Here is a 24,516-nt window from a genome sequence, read left to right as displayed (position 1 = left end):
AGGAGGGAGTATTGCAGAATCGGGCTCACTCTCTCTCTCTCTCTCTCTCTCTCTCTCTCTCTCTCTCTCTCTCTCACATACAAGCATGCGTGCTCATGTGTATACACAACTACACACGCATTTACTTCTAGATAGATTGTTTCACAATTTTACCAAACCACTGACACTTGTTTTCAATCCATGCATAAGTTTCACACACTCTTTAGTATGCTTGCTCACAAACAGTTTTTCAAGTATTATATTTTCCCTCATATGTGCTCTATTAGATATTCACAAAACTATTTTTACACCCACACACACACACATACACTCACCAGTGCCGACTCCCCCCTGCGCTGCAGTCAGTGTACCAGGGGATCCTTCTGCAGCCAGCCTGTTAGTTGACACTGATTGGCCAGAGAGGGCCGACCTGACCCCAGTGGCCTGTCAGAATAAGGGATCATGTTGACCGTCGGTTGTCGAGGTAATAATGCCCAAAGAGGATGCTGGGAGGCTGTCTACACCCAGGGTCCAGTTCATGAGCAAAAGACAGGGAGGGGAGAAAAAGTCAATAATAGCAGGTTAAAGACAGACAGCAGACAGGTGAAATTTGTTGTCCTTTCTGTTACCAAACAAGCCCTGTTTCCTCCAACAACACAACATATAGTTGTCTTATTAATGTACATTTTGAGTGGAAGCAAGTGGAAGTTCCATTTCAGCGTCACACCCAGCTTATGCACACATACAGATTTTAATTGCCAAAAGAAGCAGAGCTGTTGACAGTAGCAACAGTCAGCATAATTCAAGAATCAAATGCTTGAAGACATACAGTAAACCCACTTTATGCCTTGTGGATAATTATATCATATCATGGACATTGCATTTTGCACTTGTTATGAATTATGTCTTCTCATTACTTGTGCTCTCTGCATCGTGATTTGTTATGCAGAGAGTACATAAATATTGTATTTGCAACCAAAACTTATTTTCAACTTAGTGCTGAAGTCAAAACTCTGTTATTTTGACAACACTAACACAAGAAGCCGTGTAGTGCATTTGGGGAGGCTTTCCTACAGGAGCCTTGGTGTCCATATTAATCGATGGTGCCCGTTGTGCATTCCAGCAGTGATATTTATATCGTTATCTTGAAGGAGACTCTGGGTGCAGAGCAATGATGAGTTCCTCTGACCTTTCACTGGAGATAACCTTCCTTAGCTGCTCAGTGGAAGCTCCTTAGGGTGGACTCCTGGCCACCCACAGCTCCAGACCATACTTGAGAGTATCGACTGAATATCGAGTGAGGCTACGGTGCAGTAGACATGGCCTCCAGATGCAAAGAATTCTAACTCTCACACATGTAGAATTAGAAATACAAACACACAGTAGGGTTTTTTTTTTTTTTTTGCAAAGCGTGTCTAGTAATACCTTCCCTGCCTGGTACGAAATCACAATCCAGACTCTTTTTGTTTGATGGTGGAATGAGCTATGTGCACTTGCACCTAATCAGTTGCCTGGGAATTTGTACCACTGCTCTTTTGAGTCATTGTCCTTTAATGCTTGATTGTCTCGCCTCACTTGTTGTCGGCTTTGGATACAAACGTTTGCCAAATGACAAAATGTACGATATGCACACATTTATATTTGAGTAGCTCATGAATGTGTAAAAATAACAGAGTAAGAACAAAAACATTATTCGTATACACACAAAATTATACATACAGTACATCCCTCCACATACACAAATTCCTATAGGAACTATGAACTTGTAGATCTGTGCATACAGTGCATTAGCAAATATCCAGACATGCAACCACCACGTTCCTGCACACACCCACACATACACACACACCCACACAGAAAGATTTGGACCAGGCTCATTAGAGATGTGAAGGAGAAAATGATCAAAAAAAAAAGCCAGGAGGGATTTCATGCAGATTCTCACTCCAACGCTCTCAGGCAATCAGCAGCAACCCTCCTCTTCGCCCGAGAACTGTCGTCCTGTGGTCACAAGGGCAAGGAGGAGAGAGAGAGAGAGAAACTCATCTCAGCGTTTGTCGAATTCCCCCACCTACTACTTTCATTTAGTAGTCCCTTTCATTAATGTTTCCCTTTCATTTTTTTCCCTTTTCTTCTTTTCTCTCTCTCCCCCTTCCTCTCTCTACTTTAAAGGTACGAGTGAACGAGTAACAAGAAGAAGAAGAAGAAGAAGAAGAAGTCGCTGGAGCAGCTGAAGATATGAAGTTAAAGAGGTTTTGAAAACAACTCAGCGGTAAGTGGGTCCCTAAATTATCACACAGTGCACCGCCATTTTAGAAGAGTAATTTTGTTCTCCAGAAGAAGTCTCACGCCCTGTATAATAACTGATTTTACATTGTAGGGTACATATTTATGTTTTTGTAATCCTCAGGACTTTCTGTCTTTATGTTTTTCTATGTCTCTACATTTTTCCTTCCTTCCTTCCTTACTTCTGCCTTTCCATTGTTTACTTCTGCCTTGGGGTACAGATCTGTGATAGTCACAGTGTGGCATAATCCTGTACAAAAAGATATTTCCACCCATTTCCTTCTCATCTTTCACACCACTGCAGATTGGACTATATAGCTATGTGAAGGAACACTGTGCTTCAGTATTGTTATCTTGATTTTGCAATAACAATTCTCATTAATATCATCAGCAGGAAGTTTTTTTATGCTAAAATACACCTGTCTGGGGGTGAGCAGGTGGGCTATGGGTGAAGGCACTGACCATGAATTGCAACGTCCCCTGTATGAGTCTGGCTGGGGACCTTTGTTGCATGTTGTTACCCATCTCTCTCATCTCTCATTTCCTGTTATTTCTCCAGTGTTGACTCATTAATTAAGGCATAAAATGCCCAGAATTTTTTTTTAAGAATACACCAGTTTTTTTATTCATAATTCACAAAGCTGAACTGTGACAAAGCATCTTACTCCCCTGAATGAAAAGCTGTAGATATGTCCTTTTTGTCTAATTAATAAATGTTTGCAGTCAGTCATTGATACTCTGTGCAAATACTGCAATACAAAGTAATGATAATAATACATTTTATTTATACGCAATGATGCTTAGAGTGCATCCACCCAGAAAAAAGCTTGACTCAACCAAGTTCCTCTGCATACTGGATAAATATTTGATATTATTTTGCCTTTCTAATGATAACCATAACATGACACATAGTAAACTGTCACCTTCCTCCACATTTTTCCTGCTAAACTCTCATGCTAAACTCACCATCCATATTGACATCTGAGCCGAGGCTGAGAGAAAGCTATCATCTACCTGTCACAGCAGGATGGCACTGAGGGGTTCCTCCTGCATCTTTGCAATTCTTTTATTCAACAATCCATGTTGGTGGTTTTCAGATATGGAAGCCATCATATATCAGTTCAAGAGTGAAATGTACTTAGTTGCTTGACTTTTTCATTCATATTCACTGCCTTACTCTGGTGTATACCACAAAGTGCAGTATTCATTTGAAAATGTTTCCACACATACTCTCTTTGAAATTGATTGACTAATTTCTTTTTACATTGTATGCAGCATTTGGCATCCTCTTGAGATTAGAACCTTTGTAAAATAATATCCAAAGCCTCCCTTAATTGAAATCATATCCTGCCTTTAATTCTAATTCTATGCTTTATTTATTTATTTAACTTTTACTGGGCCAGAATAGTCTGTTGAGATTAAAATCTGTCCTCCAACGTGACAGTATATTTAGTTTATACAAGCAGACATACACAAAAGGGGACAGAAAAGAAAAGGAAAAAGAAGCATTAAAAACATTATAGTAAGACTAATTAAAAATGACACTGTCTACCCATTGACCATGATTCACATTCCTTTACTTAACCTATCACTCATCTCAATCAATAACATCACAATTACACTTAAGTTCTGACCAATCATTAAGTCTGGGACCACCCATAAATGTGTCTGAAAACTTCACCTGACTTCATACACAATTTCTAAAATTAAATGCTGCATAGAAAAATACACAAAAAAACAACATATTCTTACAAATTGGTAACATTTCACAGAGTACAATAGTCTGTTTTTTTAGAATAATAAATAATGAGCATCTATTTATGTTTTTCTAATGTAGTTATACATTTTGGAATGAAACTACACCGTTTCATTTTACCTGACTTATCTGCTGTATTACTGTGCACTGTGTGTCTGTGTAGATTAATCTTATCCATCCAGCTATTAAAACATCAGGTCAAAATGAAATCTCTTAGCTAGACAAGGCAAGTCAAGGCAGGTTTATTTGTATAGCACATTTAATAGTAAGTATAAATTACAGTGCAGTGTAAGATATTAATCAAAAGCTTCAAATTTGATTTAATAAAGGGCAGCAGCAAACAGAAAAGTCTTCAGCCTTGATTTAAAAGAACTGGGAGTTACAGCGGACCTGCAGTTTGTTCGAGATATATGGTGTATAAAAACTGAAAGCTGCTTCTCCATGTTTAGTTTTGACTCTGGGAACAGAAAGCAGACCTGTCCCAATCGACCTGAGAGGTCTGGATGGTTCATAATGTAGCAGAAGAACCTAAAACCATTCAGTGCTTTATAACCCAACAGTAGTATTTTAAAATCAATTCTTTGACAGACAGGAAGCCAGTGTAAAGATCTGAGAACTGGAGTGATGTGATCCACTTGACTCGAGCAGCAGCGTTCTGAATCAACTGCAGTTGTGTGATCGATTTTTTTTTTTTTTCTGTAGAGACACCATTACAGTAGTAGAGTTGACTGAGGATAAATACACAGACAAGTTTTTCCAAATCCTGCTGAGTCATAAATTCTTTATTCCTTGGTATACTTGATATAAGGTGATAGTAGGCTGACTTTGTAATTGTCTTAATGTGGCTGTTGAAATATGTCGTCATCTTGAATTTTTGGAGCCAGAGGTGACCATATTTGGACGAGAGAGTGGAGCCTACCCTAATGCTAGCTGCTAGCTTGGTTAGCACGGTGCATTTACAGTCTATGGTCTATGGTTAACTGTGATAATGCAAATGCTAATGCTAATTTTGACTAGCAAAAAACAGGCTTGAAACAAAATGTTCTTACCAGAACATCCAACTCCTTAGAGGGTCTTTTAGTACAACTGAACGCTGAACAAGACTTTTCGGCAACCAAAATGTTACAATTAACTTTCATGAACTGAAAACACACTGAAATAGCGACAGCTATGCCTATACTCCTATTCTAATCTGGAGTCTCTTTATTGATTACAAACAGCAGCCAATCAGAGAGCAGTAATTTGCTTCAGGTGCCAATCAAGAAGCATTCTTAATTGTTCCAACGGAAAACAAGAGCAGCCTACCAAGTAAAAAAGTCTGGGCTACTGGGAAAAAGCAGAAGGATATGTCATCATAGCTAAGGTGTTCAATAGAATACTGGCAGGATTTTTTCTTGTTCTGCGCCATTTTGCTGATATGATATGATTATTGTTGTTTTATGATGCTATCCAGTTGGTTAAACATTGAACCTGCAGTGGTCAAATACAAAAAACTAGGTCAGGGGGGTTGTTTGGGGAAAATTTTATGTCATTTGACTAAAAACTATGGATTTTCATACAATGTTGGACTATTATCATCACGATATTTATTTTAAAAAAAAACGCACTGTGTGCTATAAAGAATAATAAAAAAAAGCTTGTAGTGAATGGATTTGAACCGTGATTTTTCTCCCATAGCCACCAGCCAGCTGTAGGGAAGACTATGGTTAGAATTATCTCTATCTTATCCACAAACAATTTATTTGTCCTGTTTAGCACATATCACAGAGATACAACAGACTGCATTAATGTCATCTCACCACTTTTTATTTCCTTGTTAGAATAAAAGACTCACATCGGACTTGTGATCCAACTGATAAAGATTTATACTGTCTGTTAATGTTTGACTTTTGTTCCAGATTATTTGTTCCAAAGTTCAGAGCTGCTTTTCTGTGATCAGATTTCCTTAAAGAACACTTCAGTTTAAAGATGAATACAGAGATGAGATTGTTTGTGAATCAGCAGACCTTAAAAACCTCCTGCTGTGAGTTTAATGTTTGTTCTTCTTTTGGTTGGGTTCCTGGTTGAAGCTGCTGATTAATTTCCCCTTCATTCATCAGCTTGATTTAGATTATTTTCAGCATCTAAAGGCAATGTAACCAACAGTTTTCATCATGTTTGTGTCTGCGGGTGTTAAAATGACCTAAAATTAACAGCAGAGATGGAACAGAGAAACTAGCGCGACCATAAATGACAACAAACCGCGGTAAAGACTCAGCATAGTTTCCTGGTGTGTCCGCATAGGAGGCGTTCAGGTACAGTGTTGAGCGTAGGTTACCTGCATTTTAGAAGCACTCAGAGCCCAAAACACAAATTTGTATGTAGTTATGTGTGTAAAATGGAGGAAAAAAGACTTGACAGTGCTGTGAAAAAACATAGGAAAACTCAAAAGTTTAATGATGAAATCATGAAAATGTGCATTCAAATATAGGACTAATCTGGCATTAAAAACAGACACACACAAATGCCCCCCAGGAGCACCTCAATGCCCCCTTTCAAAAATATTGCTTCCAGTGCCCCCCGATGTTCTCTGAATGCCCCCTGGGGGGCAGTACCACCCCCATTGAGAAACACTACCCTAAACCATTCCCTGCTTTATTGTCTATTTTACTCTAAATGGGACCATAATTTACAAAATGAACATCATGCCGTATTGAAGAAGACTTGAAACTAGCGAGTGAGACCATAAACACATTGAGGAAATGTTTACTGAGGTAATAAATCAAATGAGAAGTCATTTTCTCACTTCCATACAATCAGACTTCTTTTTGGAGCCAGTGCAGTCGCCCCCTGCTGGCCATTAGAAAGAATGCAGGTTTAAGGCACTTCTGCGTTGGTTTCACTTATCAGACCTGGAGCTACCCGCTTCATTCAAATCACTTTAGTATTGTGCCAGAAAGTTCCACCCAATTTTCCAGTCAGTCTATTAATATGTTGTGGTCGACTGTGTCGAATGCATCAGATAATACCAAGATTGAAATTCTGTCTGTGTTTTAGTGGATGTCATTGAAGACCTTAACAAGAGCTGTCTCAATGCTGTGGTGTGGTTGAAATCCTGACTGGAAAACATCAAAACAGTTTTTTAGTGCCAAGAACTTGATCAGCTGTTGAAAAACTGCTTTTTCAATGATTTTACGTAAAAATCATTGAAAAAAGTTTGATATGGGCCTATAATTGTTCATTAATGAAGTGTTTAGATTGTTTTTTGTTTGTTTGTTTTTTTAAGAGTAGCTTGATGACAGCAGTTTTCAGGGCCTCTGGGAAGAAACCTGAGAGAAGATCTGAGGACATGCAATTAGAAAGGTTTTTAGATATACTGTTGGCAGAATATCAAGGCAGAAGGACGATTTCATATGTTGTATAATGTCCTCCAAGTTTTTATGGTTAATAGGATCAAATTGTGTCATGCTATTTGGACACAAGTGGACACAAGGACACATACATACCCTGTACCTGGTGTGGAGGCACTGAACACCTGTCTAATTTTCTGAATTCATCACAGGCCCTGTTGAATAGAAGTTCAGAGGCTACTGACACAGGAGGGTTTGTTAGCCTGACGATATTAGCAAACAAGGCATAGATATTTAGGAAAATAGCTCAAGAAAAGGAATGAAGAGCCACATATTCAAAAGAAGCAAAATTTCCACAAGATATCTGCTTGCATTGGAGGGAATCATTAAACAAAATGGCAACTCCACCTCCTTTCTTATGCACTCTAGCTTCACTTATAAAACTGAAGTTGGGAGGACTTTGGCTCGATAAGAACTGCTGCACTGTTATCGTGGTCTAACCAAGTTTCAGTTAAAAACATGAAATTGAGATTGTGCTTGATGATAAAATCATTGATTAAAAATGTTTTTCTTGCCAATGCCTGATGTTTAATAACGCTAGATTCAGTGTGTTAAAAGCTTTATCTGCCCAGTTTTATGGGACAGGCTGTGGCTGACGAGGAATGGATTCTAAATTTGATACATTTGCAGAATCGGTTGAGTGTTTCCTGTTTCCTGGCAGATTCACCATTCTTTTTCGATTACCTATCAAGACAAGAACTAAGAAAGCTACCGGCACAATGGGCCCCAGCTTGCCCTGGAAATATTCATGAGTGCCATCAGCCTTGTAGCCTGAACCCAGCAGATATCAGTTAGAGCTTGCTGTATTTTGTACACAAATAACTGGATGTGCTGTGCTTTCATCAGGCTTATCAGGATGATTCTAAGGCCACATCCAAACTAATACGTTTTCATTTTAAAATGCATAACCTTTGCTCCGTTTACGCCTAGCATCCACACTACTCCGGCATTTTCAAACCCCTAAAACGGAGAGTTTTGAAAGCGCTGCTGACCCCGTTTTAGTTTGAAAACTCTGGGATTGTGTTTTAGTCTGGATGGGCGAAAATGGAGACTTTTGAAAACGATGACGCAGACACCCATGCACTGTGAACGAGATGCTGTCAGCACAGGGTGTGCAGTAACTTACAGCCGGTGTGTGAAGCAACAATACTTGGTGTGACAAGCAGTGTTTGTTCCCCCTCCACTTACCTTCAAACTGAGTCCAGTTCCGAGTAGACGACCTGCTTCCTATTTACACCAGCATACGCATGCCCAGTGTACATGAATGGTCATGTGATATGCGTTTTCAGGCGTGTTAGTATGGATGGAGATTATTTCTGAAATGGTGCTAAAAACGCTCGTGTGGACAGAGAGTGTGTGTGGATGTGGCCTAAGTGGAGAAACGACAGAGGATGATTCTAAGTGGAGAAATGTCCTCAACTCTACAGCCACAGTCCAGTGGATAGTTTAATTTCCAGCTCAAATGTCTACTGTAGCTGACTCCACTGCCATTAAATACACTGCACACCCCTTCCTCATTTCCATATCATTACTTGATTATTAGTGCTGCTGGCAGAGCAGTAGACATGCAGAAACTGCGGATGAGTGTGAGCAAATGGGTGTCAGAGCAGATGCAGGCCCAGACATTCCCCTCTCGATGTGCAGAGGGCCGGCTGCTTCTCGTCACCTCGCTGCCGGGGGCCACCAGCCTCATATTAACAGCTGTATTTGGCATATTGGGCCGCGATGATAGTGAGGCCTCAGTGACCTGCTTCATTTGACTGCAGGAATGGTGGAGAGGCGAGATAGCACATTGGGACCCCCAGCCATGGGCTCAACAAGCCGGAAACTGAGAGTGCACAGAGGGAAGACCATGTATATTAGATCCACTGATGGGTTTCACTGCCTGACTGTGTGTCATTTGTACAGTGTCAAAGGAATTTTAGAGAAATTCAAAACTTTAATTTTAAAATCTGTAAAATTTGTAATTAATATACAGTAGATCAATCCGTTTACCCAAATATCCTTATATATATAAACCACCACACACACAGAACATTTCACACTATGTTTGTGTTTTCATCAAGTCCACTATATTGCCATATGCATTAAAAAGTACAGCAGTGCCCTCCAATGCAATAAAATGCTTGTGCTCTGGATTCACTCCTGGATAGTTTACCACCCAGCCAACCATATTAATAAATAAAAAAACAACTTAGAAGTGAAAAGATTGCACACTAAAAAGTATATAAAGCTTATATTCTATGTAATAACAAAAGGACACATTAAAAGAGGTAAAACATTTCACAAGACATTACATATTAAAAATTCAGTTGCCAGCAATGACATTACATTTAAACTATACATTAAAATATCATTGGTGCCTTACATTACTGCATGACGCACATGTTGATGAGTCTAATTGCCTGCAGATAAAACGTGTGGAGTCAGCCTTGATACGGCAGTAATGTGTTGATTATAATGAATGCAGCAGGAGTATATCTGTGAAAAATTGGATTCTAGAAACCAGGACAAGAATTTTGTTGAGCTGCTTCAGGTCTTTTTCAGACCAAACTCCACCATTAAGCCTCAAGTGAGGATGGTTTCAGTTGAGCGCTGATAAAAGGTCATCAGTGTTGGACTGCCCTTTGCTAGCAGGTGTAATTTGTAAGTTTTATTTTGCCTAAAAATAGATATTCACCTCTAAAAGGAAAAAAAAGGCATTTAATTGGACAAAATGTTTATAATGTCTGTAAAATGTCTGTGATGGTTGATATTGTTTATCCCAACTAGAGTCTTTGGTTCTAACAATGACAATTTAAGTCTGTTGGTTGATTTGTCATTTGTTCGGTTGTTTAGTGCCAAACACTTCAGTCTGATTGAGTTAAAATGGAAAAAATTGCCTCGATTGACGTATGGAGGCTGTCTTGTTGTCAAAATTGCACAATCAACATCAGGAAATTCTCCTATTAGGATACAACATTTATTCCTTAACCCACCAATTTTGTTTATTGTTTGCCTGCATGTAACCTTCATGCCCATGCCAGAAATCCCGGTGTCATCTTCAATCCAGCCTTAAAATTTGACAAACAAATTAACACTGTTGTGAAAGGTTGCTTTTTCCAGTCAGTAAATATCACCAAACTCAACCCATTCCTCTCATTTAAGGACCTGAAGATTGTCACAAATGCCTTAATTTCCTCTTGACTGGATTACTGCAATGCTCTTTATTTGGGTATTAGCCATTCATCCTTGTCTCGCTTGCAGCTGGTGCAGAATGCTGCTGCTAGACTACTAACTGGTATCAGAAGGAGAGAGCATCACCCCTGGCATACTGGTGTCCCTGCATTAGCTACCAGTCAAGTATACGACTGAGTTTAAGGTTCTATTATTTGTTTATAAAACTTTACAGAGCCTGGTGCCAAGCTGTCCCTTGATTTAGGCTGAGGGGTAAGGGTGATCGTGCACTTGCAGTAGCCGCCCCAAAGCTTTGAAACAGTTTACCATTTTAAATTAAGTGTTTTCCCTCTGTAGACACTTTTAAGGCTAAACTTAAGACCCACATGTTTTCTCAGGCCTTTGAGTGTCCTTAAGGTTTTATGTTTCACTTTTTATACTTTTGTGTTTTCCAGCTGTTCCTTTACTTATTTATTTATGTATGCGCATGGGATACTATTGTTACCATGTTATGTTATTTTATTTTATTTATGTTATTTTATTGTACAGCATTTTGGTTAACTCTGGTTGTTTTAAATGTGCTTTATAAATGAACTTCATTTGATGTTTTTTTTAAATTTTACTTTTTGAGATCTATTTTTGATGTTTACCTGTTACCCAGTTGTTGCTGATTCAGGTGCCTTCATCTGTGGGAGGGAGGGGTGGGTTACCTGGCTTTGCCAAATCCCTAAGGCCTTTGCATTTGAATGAACAGGCAGCAGCAACCTTTGGCTGAGCTTTAAAGACAGTTTCTAAGGAAAAGAGAGCAGTACCTCTTAAGTGGCTTCTAGGATGTTAGCAGCACAATTAAACAAAGCTCTGCTAATCTTTACAGCTGGCGTCAAGAGGCACTGTGTTCTCACAGCGTGGTGTTATCTGTAGCATGGCACTAGGAGTCTGACAGGCTGGTTAATGTGCCCTTTGAGCTGCCACCACCCTCATCACAGTGGTCCCTCTACCGCACTCTTACTAGCTACAACCCTAATATACATCATAAAGAGAGAAGACAAAAAACACGGCAATGGATTAACATTATTCATTTATATACGCTCCAGTTATTTGTAGCGGCATTTAAAGAAATGTAAATTGACCTAAAGTTTGGAGTTAATGAATTTGATTATGCCAGCTCATGTAATTTCATGGTATTTGGGGATGAAAGATGTTTTGCTTATTACACTTTCCCCTCGGTGACAGTGGAAAGCTATGCAGTGTGATGAATTTTAAAGGTCTCGTTTTTTGTTTTATGTTTTGATCATAATGGCAAGACGTTTTTGTTTCTTTAGAAGCTGGAACTCATCCAATTTTAATTTCCATCAGCAAATGTTCAGTGCAGCTCAAAAATCAATTCTGACAACCTGTTACATCGAGTTTGAATTCATCTTTCCATGGCATTTCACACCACCTTGGAGGCTATGGATGACCCTATAGACACTCAAAACTTTGGCACTTAAGTTTCTTAGTTTGCAAAACTATGCTGTGAAACTTTGGGGAAGCTGATGGATGAAAATAAACAACCTGCTGATGTGTCCTAATAAAAACGACTTGGATATATATTTTAGGGTGGGGTGGAGAGATGCTATCTTAGGTCTATTAATGCAGTCATTGCTGTGTTGCCCCAGGCCATAGGGCCTAATCCAGAGGAGTGAGAGTGAATGGGACTGTGGCTCGAGCTTGCCAGACCTACTTAGGTTCTGGTTGAGAGCACAGTGCTGTGTGGGCGAATCTATTCTGTCCTGGGCAGGGCACAGCATAAACATTGCCCAGGGAACGCAGGCAGGCAGGCAAGCAGGCAGGCATGCAGGCAGTCAAGCGGACAAGAGCAAAACTATAAGGATGGTTGCCTTTAATTTCCTTTCTACTGACTCCCCTCAACTGTCCAGGGCCTGAGAGCAAGAGAGGGGAAAGAGAGAACAGAGTGTGTATGTGTGTGGAAATTACCTGTAGTTGCTATCTTTTTTTACTAGGGCTTCACCCAAGTATGGAGTGTTATCCACCCTCCTGTCTCAGTCACACACACACACATAAACACACAGACACACTCAATCACACGGTGAATCTGCCCTGATCCATCCAGTTGGCGGCTGTGAGGCAATGATTCGCTCGCTGTCTTTAAGTGATCTGTGTTTGCTCCATGGCACTCTGGTGCTCTGACCTCCTGACCCTGCATGTAAACAGAACACCGCTGCTCCCCCATCCACTACCCCGCTGCCACCATCCCCCATCCCCCACGACCAAATAAGGAATAAGGAGCCACTGAGAGCCAGCAAGTCGGTCAGCCAACCCACTGAGGAGGCCATTAGTGAGCCAGCAAGCCAGCAGAGAGGCTGGTAGAAAACCACCTCTGGCATCACTCATCACTCCTTGCCTCACCCGCCTCTCCGCAGTGTGGAAATTCACATGCACGGGCACTCACGACATGTGCACATGCACTCGCTGAAAGGCACACTTATATCTGGACACAACACCACTCACACAATGACCCGAAAGCGTTAAAGGCACACGAATGTACACACACGCCGTAGTGAAAGGCGCATGTGCTTGAATGTACACGCAGTGAAACACACAAATGTACACACAGCATTAAAAATCACTCAAAGGCACAAGTACGTACAAAAGACATAATCACAGGATACTACATATACACACAACGCACACACAGAGTAATGATATATTACTGCATAAAAACAGCCCTCCACACAACATAAATGGTACATTGGGTGGTCTTAGTAAGGCCTCTAAACAATCAAAGATATGTTTCAAACTTGGCTAAAGATAGATTTATATAATGCTATACCATTACATGGACTTATCAGTCAGTAAAAGTGCTAATTATCACACTAAAAAGAAGTCAGCACTGAAAACACTAAACATTAATAAGGCAATAAGGCTTTTACATGGCTGCTACCAGTTGATGATTTTTACATCAATGATGCTATCTGATCAATGTTTTGCCAAAAATGATATGAATTCTTAAACCAGTACTCATGTCAGGTTGGAAAAGCCTCAACACATAAAACACAGAATATTTAAATATTTTTTATTTATGTTTGCCACTTTTAAAAGTAAATGCACCTTTCGCATATTCATAAGTAGAGAAAATCATTCTTTTACATGAAATTAACTAAAAATATATATTAAATATAAATATATTTTTTAAATTACATTGATTAATAAAATCAGACCTAATTGCACATTTTACAGCCGTTAGAAACAGGAGCTGTGGTCACAGACTGTGACCATTGGATATACAGCATGTAATAAAAGGCAAATGCTGGTCACCCTTCAAATGATCCACACCAGTGGAGAACATATGAAGCCTTCACTAGTTTACAACATTCACAGTTAAACTAACTGTCCGCTCAGTCCAGTAATACCATGAAAAATGTACAGTGCAGGCAGCAGTGGGCACTACATAAAACAACATTTGTCAGTTTAATGGGATTCACAGGACACACAGTTTAACACAGTGATACAAAACACTCACTCTCTGTCTGTTTCTTTGTCTCTCTCTTTTCCCTCTCTGTCTTTCTGAAATTCTTTGGTTTATTTAGCTGTACTCTTTCACCTGCCTCCAAATGTCAGCTGAGTTCAACAGAGCTGGAGGGAAAACACTCTTAGAGAAAGCAATATTGAGAGCGAGCCAGTTAACAGAAGTGTAAGAGAGTTAAAGGAGAAAGAGAGGGAGGGGTAAGTGAGTGTGTTTGGTAACAGAAAAGACCTCCAAGATAGTTATACTTACTCAAATGCATTATACTTCCAATTGACACTCTATAATTTAAGCATTTATCAGATGTCTTCTCCACAAAGGCCATTGTTAGACTCTTATCATGCAAAAGACAGATTGGATTTACAAAAATGACAATTTTGCTTGCATTGCTGTGAGTTTTAAAGGGATATAAAGTGGTCAGGCTCACTCTGAGGAGTTAGCAGTGCAAAACATAACACAAATTTGCACAGAAAAAGGTAACCAAAATAAAAAGTAACACCAGAATAAAGATTAATACAGGTCATAGATGCTTCACTGCTTTTTTAAGGACAGCTACTTTGAAATAGAGAGGAAAAAAATGGAAGAAATTGAAGTGTATGAAAAACACTTAATTTCAGCACTGAGCTGCAATGGACCAATCTTTTCAAACATTGAAATGAAAGACCAAGTGTGAGGGTAGCCTACTGTTAGAAGGTAAGATTTAAATCATGCAACTGCCCACGTGTCCTTTCATTGAAGTGAAGCTCATCAAGAGAGTGTACCACCAGATGCCTGCCCCTCTGATAAATCATGCTGTATATGTGTTCCACCATGTGTAAGAGCTCAAAAATTCCTAAAAATGCAGAGAGAGCTGACAGATTTATTCACTACAAGCAGAGTTTAATTCACTGCATTTGCATCCCTGCCCCTCCCAGTGCACCCACTGAGCATCTCCATCTCCAGCAAACTCCTGTCTATCGCAGTGCTCACTTGTGTATCAAGGTAATGAATTCATAATCTCTCTCAAGCTCTTTGTAGATCTGTATCGTAGTGGGAGATAAGAGGGAGCATCGTTGCACTCTAATAGCCGTCATTCTGCCTCTGTTCCTGGTGTGTGTGTTTGTGTGTGTACAGTATGTGTGTGTGTGTTAAGCAAACCACCCATCACACTATCCTCCATTTTAGCTTCAAGGGGGGGAAAAAATTCCAGCCAAGAGCAAAGCCACTTATTAGTTAACTGTTGAAGCTACATGCACCAAAGGAAACAAATGCCTCTCACAGAGAGGACCTTTAAGCGCTGAGCACTGGTCCACTTTCTCTCTTTCTTCCACTGTCTTGTTCGCACTAAAACACCACATAGCACTTTCCAACCAAGCTGACAAACACTCAATCACATGGAGAGTAAATATCCAAGAGGGTGAGGCAGGCTCAGAGTAACTAAACTTGCGACAGGGGGTGGCTCTCGAGGGCCGTCGACCGCCGTGTGCGCATGTTTTTAATTGTGTTTTTGGTGGGGTGATGAAATGTCCTCCATTTGAGCGCGAGCTGGCAGTAAGTGGGCTGTCGCCTCCAGGGACAGAGTGAGCGATGGCCCACTACTATCGGAGGTGATTGTGCCTCAACCCCTAGGGGTGACATAGATGAACGGGTGGAAACAGGGAGACAATAAGGAAAGATGGGATGTTCATTTTTTAACACTGTCACATGGAGTTAAAAACAGGAAAAGAGTCAAAAAAAGAATTGTAAGTATGCATTCAGATCCGGACAAGCTCAACTTATCCAGTGTTTACAAGTTTTGCTGCTTGAGTTGAGCTCCTCCTGTAGCCAGAATCCAACTAAACTTAATTTACTCATTGGTTAACAACATATAGTTTGCTGACCTTTTAACTGTGGCGTAAATATTTTTGATATGTTTTCATGGTTAATAAAAAAACTAATTATATAAAGATCAGGGCTCTTTAAAGGGGACATGTTATGCTTTTTGTGATTTTCTGTCATTTATATACTATTATGATGTCAGATATCTATGCTAAACATGGTCAAAGTTCCAAAACTTGAGGTTAACGTATGTAGAAATGCTTCCTGCAGGTCAAAAGCCAGGGCTTCAACCTGCTGTGAATACTTTGTTTTGCAATGCCTTGCTGATGAGCTGACATTGTCTAGTCGTGCCAGCCGTCCATTCCGAAGCCTTTGTCACTAAGGTTGTTGCTAAGGTTGTTGCTAAGGTTGTTGCTAAGGTTTTTCCATGTTTCCATTGTTTGCATTGTACATTCTCATATTTGAGATTAGATTTCAATCCGATGTACAGATGTATTTGAAAAGTTTAGAGTACAGAACGAGAAAAAGTTGTGTTTGTTGATATAGCCTCTGGAGCCGGCGCCAGTCTCCTAAGGGGCAGCTTTCAATAGCTGACCAATCAGAGCAGAGTGGCCTCCTCGGGAGGGGGGCCTTAAAGAGACAGGACCTAAAACAGCCTGTTTCAGACAGAGGCTGAACTGAGGGTCTGCATAAAGGGTCAGCATGAGTTTTTTTTTTTTTAACTGCAGGCTAAATCATGCAAAGATATACCAGTAGAGCCCCAGATTAAAGATATAGACCTGTAAATGTGCATAATATGTGCCCTTTAAAGGGAAAAGGTATAAAACAATGTTTTTCTAATAGTAGAGCTAATTGATTCTTGCTTATGATAACCATGATTTTTTTAATGAACAAAATAACACAATGATACAAGATTATCTGAATAAGTAATTTGTGTATTTATTACAGTTATAAATGTTATGTTGAAAATTTGATCGTAATCTGCAATATATGTACATAATCATTCACCTCACACCAATGTTGAGTTTAATGACTCCAAAGCATTTAAAATTTGGTATAATAATTATATATCGCATACATAATGTAGTAGTACTTTTGTATAATTTCTGAAATAAGTATTCTTCATCCTTGAAGTGCTTTTTTCTTGCATGCAACTGTTTTCTATCGGACAACAGTGATAAGCAGCGAGGATCACCTTCACTTGGAAGCATAACAGCTGACAGAAGGAGGCCAGTAGTTTCACTGAGGTTCACTGGTCGTTTGGAGCATCTTTACACAGTACATGCTGTTACACGATTCGGTAACAAGACGCAAACGATTAAATGCTCTCCCTCGAGCACTCGCCACATCTTCCGCTCTCTGAATTTACATGGCATTTATGAACACTCACAAGGAAAACAAAAAGTGGAGAGGGAGAGCAAGGGAAGAGAGCTACTACTGTGGAGGAGTCTCATTATTCCGTTATGGATTGCACATGTCAGGCGGTAAGTGCTCTTTTTATCCTTCCAAAGCACTAGCCTCGGCCACTGAGCGCATTTCCCTACCCGAGTGAAATTTACCATGTTAAGGCTCACGCCACCAGGGGAATGGCGGTGAGAGCTCTGGGTTGCTGCTAAGATTTACTGGCCTGATTAAATAAGGGGCTGTAGTGTGAATAAGAAGCCATGGGAGAAATCTACGTAACAGAAACGCATGTTTTTTACTCACCAGTTAAATTGATTAGACCCCCCTCACACCCCTTTACACCTCTTTATGGTGTGTTACATGTCACGGTGGGTTTTAAACAAAGAGCAGGGAGAGGGCAGTGGAGGATTGCTTGTGGATCAGGATGGCTCTCTGCCAACACATGGCAAAGATGTGTCTTTTTAAAAGGGCCTGTTCCCATCCATTACTGCCTGCAAACCTTGAAAAGTTCACACAAAATATATATTCACTCCCTTCAATTGGGCAGGAGAGACCTTTCATTTGATGCACTGTGCCTCACAAAATGTAGCCCCTTTCCAAAGACTGCCTAATTCAATCTCATTTCCTTCAATTTTCCATCACTCTGGTCTTTAATGCTCCAGGAAGGTACTTTGACGCAGCCAGCTACCACTTTTTTTCAGTTCAGCAGTTGTAGCTGGGCTAGGGGACAAGTTTATTTGTCTGTCTGAAGTCCACAATGGCTAAATGAATGGTAAATCAATCCACTAGTCACTTTCAATACTTTCTGAGCCAGGATGGGTATTGGAAGGGGAAGGTAATCTCTAAACAAAATAAAAGAACTTTTAAATGGCCACAGCCAAATACATAATGGTATTTAGCTGCATGCTGGCTGTTGGGGGACTGACTGTTGGTCAGGTGATTGATGTGTCTCCAGTCTGTGTCTCGCCTCCCTGCTGGACATAGTGGACACCAGCTGTCACTGCTCAAATTCAAACTCTACCAGCCAATAGGAACTGCTGTTTCATCTTAAAGTGAATGTGATTGGGTGAACTCATATTCCTCCTCACTTACAGCAAAGTGAAAACAGTAGGGTGAAAAGTGGAGACTGCGACTAAAAAAAAATGAAAATAGCATTTTTTTCTTAATTGTGGCTCATGAGTAATCACTAGAGCAATACTTCCTTTGATTACAGCTGATTGTTTTGTTTTGCTGTTGTTCTTTTGTAGCATGTTGTAGCTCCAAAAAGTTCCATTCAAAAGGTTATTTTTTATTATCACTTAGATTAAAATAATTTATGCTAATTTGATTAAGTTTTGAAACTGAAATGGAAACAAGGACAAACAGGATATCTCACGGTAGAGTGGTCACTGAATAGAAATAAATATTCATTGAACAATTAAAACTGAGTAACTTTTCCAAATTGTGATCTTGCCTCACAGAGCATTTCCTGTTTGTTCCAGTGCTGTATATGAGCTGAAGGGTTGTATAGAGAGATTACGCTACATCTCTGGCTACTCTGTAGTGAGTTTAATTATGATTCAACTGGACACAGGTTATTCTACTCTAAATATCAGTGTAGCCCATCTAAAATTATGAAAAAAGTGCTCTACTATCCAACCATATATAGCCTTTATTATCTGGGTTCATAGCCTTGACTCTGGGTGGAGAGATGCTCCATATTTTACATCATTTTTATACAATGAACTCAATGCAATTGCATGGGAAGATGCTGTTTAATGTAACCTGTAACATATCAGAGGACATGGCCTGAGAAGCTGAAGCTACTCAGACAATAAATGCAAAAATAATATCATTACTTTATCAAAAGTGCATATTTTCCCATGAAGTAGTCCTTTTTTACATTTCTAATACAAGTGCTTGGTATTAACAGTGGAAAGTTGTCACACTTTAATCCTTTGTATGGAATCCCACGTTCACATAACATCAGAAAATAGTAGTATAATAGTAGTATAATAGTATAATTTTTAAACATTTTTTTTAGTTGCAAGTCACATTTTGCAGTGTATACGTTTAGCCTAGTGGCCTAGTTAAAAAAAATCTTAGATCCATTTACATGTGATTTTGTAGAGTATAAAAGTTATAAAATATCCTCACAAATATTCACAACTTCGTGGTTCATTCTCACACCGCTCTCACGCTTCATGTCACTGCACCGTTGCTCTGTATATTTGTCTCTTCATTCTGCCGCTGCAGCACAGACTTATAAAATAACAGATCAGCCACAGTAAGTCCTGTCGCTACAAGCCCCATTGTGCTATGATTTCCGACTAAACGTGCATGAACGCACCAACCGGTAGGATTTACGACTGACTAGAAGTCGAGAGACGCAGTTTATGAGGCGGCATTGAACGCAGCACAGGGCTCCGTATTTTTCCCTGCTATAGAGGGGAGGGATAAGGGGGGTATTTGACTCCTGTCTCCCCACCCCCAGTCCGTGCGAGGTGGATTTAGGAAGAAAGGACTCCAAACCTGGGACGTGGAGATAACGAGAGACACCAATAAAGAGACATAGCCTACATTTGGAGATCCGCGCGCGGCGGTGTCGCGCACGGATTATTGTAGGGTGTTTTATATTTCTCTTTCACTGAGGAGATTCTGGCTTGGAGCGTCTGCTCTGAGGGGAAAAGGAATACAACACACGGGGAATAATATGAGTGTTTTATACTCGCTCCTTCTGTTAACAAGTGACTGCTCTGCCGATCAAGAAAGTGGAATATAACGGTTTTTTTTCTACCATCGGGGATGCAAAGTAGCAGGAACTGTTTTCTTGAGGGAATACGACCGCTCACCCACAAAGAATACGGATTTTTAAAAGCTCTCCCCCGTAAACCAACCAGGGGGTAGTCTCAGAAATACTTTTCTCACGCCGATGAAGTAAGTACATGGAAGTTTTCTTGTTCTTTACTCTCGAAATGCTTGATTTCAGTTTAGAGGGCAAACTGTAAGAAGAGTCCTAGTAGGTGCTTATTTTTTTGCCATAATGCTGGACCGTTGTATTCACCGGGTTTGTTGAGACCTCAGTTTGTTAAGGAAAAAAAGGTATTGCTGTTCTCTTTTGGGCTGAATGTGTTTTAAAGGAAAGTTGTTTGCTCTCATTTTATTCGGTGTTTGCCAACTTTCTTTGCACAGTGCGAAATAGATAGCAGGTACTGATGTCGTCTAGTGTCTCTACCACTTTAATGCAAATGGTTCCCAAACTTTATTATAGGACCTCCTCAGACAGACAGAGACTGCTTTTCTATATAGATTTTGCCCCAAATGCAAGCCCACATTATTTTGCATTTGAAAACATCGAGGGGAGCTTCAGTCACACGGCATTTTCTGCTGAAATGATGCGTAAATCAGTCATTTTAAACCGCAGCCTAAAAATACCGATTAAACAGTTACTGCCACTAATAAACAAGGGGAAATAAACTGTATCAAGAAATCACTCTAATATCCCAGTAAATTAGGTCTTTCTATCCTGTGTTACTCCGTTAGTAGCACTGCTGTAGAAGTTTTGTACTCCCTTTATGTTGAGTTTATTGGAATTGATAGGAATTCTTTTGTTATCTGTGTATAACAAAGAGCTTATTTAAGTTATTTTTCTTATGTGTTTAGAGAATATCCTTTTTAATTTTTTAGTATTATCACTTAAGGGTAATCTTCTGCCTTGTGAAGAAACTTTGTCTTATTGTGTTAGGAAGTTTGGATACAGCTTCAGGCTGTGGCCCTCTTTTTTTTTTGTTAAGGCTTGCTACAGTAAGTCAAGTGAGTCCAATTTGAATTTCAATGGATCTTAATTTTATCAGAACATTTGAGGCTAAACCTTCCCTGAGCAACATCTACACCCTCCACCCCAAAAGCAACTGTGAGCCAAAAAAAGATTAGTAATGCATTTCATTTACTGGGGGTTGTGAACAGATTAGTTCAAACACTTTTGTTTTTGTCCCTGACTTTAACAAAAATAACAGAGAAATGTTTTGGAATTTAGGGAGTTCAGAGGTCAGGTCAGACACAGCACAGCACCAGGGAATCAAGCTGGAAGATGCTTATTGCCTTGGGATTTAGTGGTGGAAGGATGAGGAATGTTGTATTTTTGTATATGTCTTGTTGAGCTAAAGGCAATTTTCTTACATGGTGAATAATTAAGATGTCTTCTATTTCAGTATTCTTCTAAAACCACTGCAAATTCTACCAAATGCAGAACATTTCCATTTGTAATGGAAATTCGAGTTTTACATTTTTTTGTAACTCCAGCTCATCAGTCTTGCATGCCGGTATTCAATCAGCCTGCTAGCTTGTATAAATAAACCAATTTGTCTTATGATGAGAGTCACATGTTGATTGTCAGTAGCAAGAAGGAGTCTTGTCCTTCAGAGTAATTGGACAACACGTATACCAAGAGGCTGTGCATCAAGTGTTTTCTGGATTCTTAATGTGGCTTTAATTGAACAATTTATCACCCCTGATCACTGTCAAATAACTGGGCAAGAAAGACAAAAGGTAATGAAAATGCGAAGGATAAGCTGCCAGGCACAGCCGGCTAAGCGTGACCGGTGTGTCTGTCACAGCAGCATCAGCAAGGTGCTGTTTTATTTAATTTTACTTATTTATTTCTTTTCTTTTCTTTTTTTTTTTTTTGGGTCTGTAGAAATCACAGATCGATGCATTTGTGAGTGGCAAGCTTGTAAGCAGTGGTAATGAATAGTGAAGGAGGAGGGGGCAGTGAGAACATTACATCCTTGAAAACTTCTTTTATTGGACAAAACTTTTGATTTCTCCCCGGAGCTCCTTTCCCTACAGTTGGAAGAAAAGCTAATTGAATTGTGCCCCGGATATGATGCTTTTTTCCACGCAAGTAGGGAGGTCTTGGAGAAGTGTCCTCCTCAGGGTTTTGAAATTCATTTCCTTTGCAATTATTACTTTCTGAGCTGTTTTCTTTTATTTCCCCTACCTCAAGAGTAGGGTGGTTTCTCTCTATTTTTGACGGGATCAAAGGGGAGAAGAGAGGGAGATTCTAGATAGCTACAGGCCTCGCAGACTGACTGTAAGATATTCAAAGTCATGTGTTTTACTTCGGATATGTGAAACACAGTTTAGAAGTTGTCATCTTTGTGACTGTTTTATGTAGTTTTTGTGCTTTGGGTCCTTAACATCCATATACAATCAACTTAGGTGATTGAGTAATAATAGATTTTTTTATAGAGGCAAAGCAAGCATGGCTGTTGATACTGTTTTTTTTTTTTTTTAATTATCAGAGACTTTCCAGATGCTGCACTAAAATTGAAACTAAAAAATCTGATCTAAGAAAAAAAGTCAAACACACACACACTAATACAATTAAGACAAAAAAATATAACAGATGATGTAAATTGAAGATTACGATGGGCTCTCCCAAAATGGATAAATAACATTCTGGTTGTATATTTCTTCATTTGCTGTGCATTTATTGTTTTACTCTCATTCATGCTTTCACCTAACCAATGCTTATTAAATTTTTCTCTGTGATAATGAGACCAAAATACAATATCAGCGAACAGTATACATTTACTGTTGCGGGCTTTTAAGGCCTACAATTTCACAGTTACCCAATTTTTACCACCCAGTGCCCCGTTCAATTCATTCAAATCTAAATTAGAAGCGTTTTGGTGGCATCAAGTGCTTTGCAATTAGTCACATCGCACTTGACACAACAACACAGTTAATAACAGCTGCTCTGAAGTGACTGTCGTTGCAGAGAGAAAAAGAGAAATATGCGCTGTGCAGAGGCGCTGTTGCACTCACAGCTAATTGTGTTTATTCATTTTAATTTGCTCCGAGTGCTAAATCAGTGCTCTTCCAGCGACATGAGGTGCAATTAGTCTGGTTGTGAAAACAGGAGGCAGTGTGTCTTGTGAAGTGTCCCCTCCTCTCCTCTTTGATTTGTGGATTAGCCGTCCCTTGTCATTCACATTTATTTTATTGTCACATAATCAGGCTGCAGAAACACTCAATAAAAGTAGTATGTAACATTCTCATAACGTTAAATGTGCGCACAATGGAAAGATGCGTGCAAATGACAACATTGTAACTCATGTATAAAAACATGTCAACAAAAATGAAACTATACTACTAGTTCATACTTTTTAGGCACATGAGAGCTTGGCCTGGTGTCAACTGAAGACTGTAGCTCATTTGTTTATAATCATTTTTTAATCCTTGTTGACTTTATTTGCATTGATGTCGTAAATTAGGCAGCTGATGTGCACCAGTCTTATACTGTTATAATATTAATGATATTCCACGCATGAGATCAGTTGTTGAACCGGGTTCCCACAATTCCAAGAATAACTTTTGGCAACAATAAGAAGAGGAATGATCTTTTGGCGTTGTAGATTTTCTCCAATCATGAAAAGTTATCACTGCAGCTCACAAGCCTGAAACACCTTCTCTGTGTGTTTCTGTGCACTAACAAGCAGTGTTGTTTTTCCAAACTAGAATGTAGAACAACGAAAGAAGAACTTTCGAAATGGAAGTTTTCGACTGCCTAAGGGTGACACAATATAATGCTTCAACCCAGAAAGTAATGTAATCATCCTTGTGCTTTTGTAATTTGGTTTGTTGTTTTGCTCCATTATGAATATTAGCCCAACATCACAGAATATTTTTCCCTGTTCCACATTATCATCCATCATTTTTTTTGGCGCAGGGGATTGCAGATACAGTACACTCTGTGTTTTTTTGAGTCTGGAAACAGGTCAGTTTTAGATGTTTGCCTGTGCAAGAAAAAGTTATCCAGAAACACCTTCTCTGCCGTCCTTTCGTTTACCTTCACAGTCTGTCACATATTGTGCTGCAACTGATTACTGTATATTAAACTAAGAGAGTAAATAATAGAGGTGACAAAGTAGAGTGTGCTTTTGATTCTTGTTCAATGGGAAATACATGTTGCCCAGTCACTGGGGCCTCCCCTTTTGAATATGCACTATCAATACTGTAAGGCACTTTGGATAAATATGTGAGAACTTTTACACCCAGGGTTGCGCTATTTGTCAAGACATAAATAGCCTGCAGTCAAAGAGGAAAAAAAGAACATTGCAGTCACAACAATTTAAAAGATCATCAAGGTTAAACTTCCAGAGGCTGGTGTGTCATTTTCACTCCGTAGACCTACATTTTCACCCCGGCCATAGGGGGAGAAACATGAGATGGGTGGCTGGCAG

General features: G+C 39.5%; 1 protein-coding gene across 3 annotated transcripts in view; it reads left to right on the top strand.

Annotated features, from left to right (window-relative positions):
* Positions 1–24,516, top strand: part of ptprsa (protein tyrosine phosphatase receptor type Sa) — a 250,644-nt gene that overhangs the window by 43,483 nt on the left and 182,645 nt on the right. For 2 of the 3 annotated variants that reach the window (XM_042417835.1, XM_042417833.1), the window contains exon 1: positions 19,722–20,206. The gene's annotated coding sequence lies outside the window, so the exon portion shown is untranslated. Of the gene's footprint in view, positions 1–2,148; positions 2,249–19,721; positions 20,207–24,516 lie in introns of those variants that run through there. The other variant, XM_042417834.1, reaches the window with a different exon arrangement.

This window comes from Thunnus maccoyii, chromosome 7 (assembly GCF_910596095.1).
Source record: "Thunnus maccoyii chromosome 7, fThuMac1.1, whole genome shotgun sequence".
NCBI lineage: Eukaryota > Metazoa > Chordata > Actinopteri > Scombriformes > Scombridae > Thunnus > Thunnus maccoyii.
This window is presented reverse-complemented; position numbering and strand designations above follow the sequence as displayed.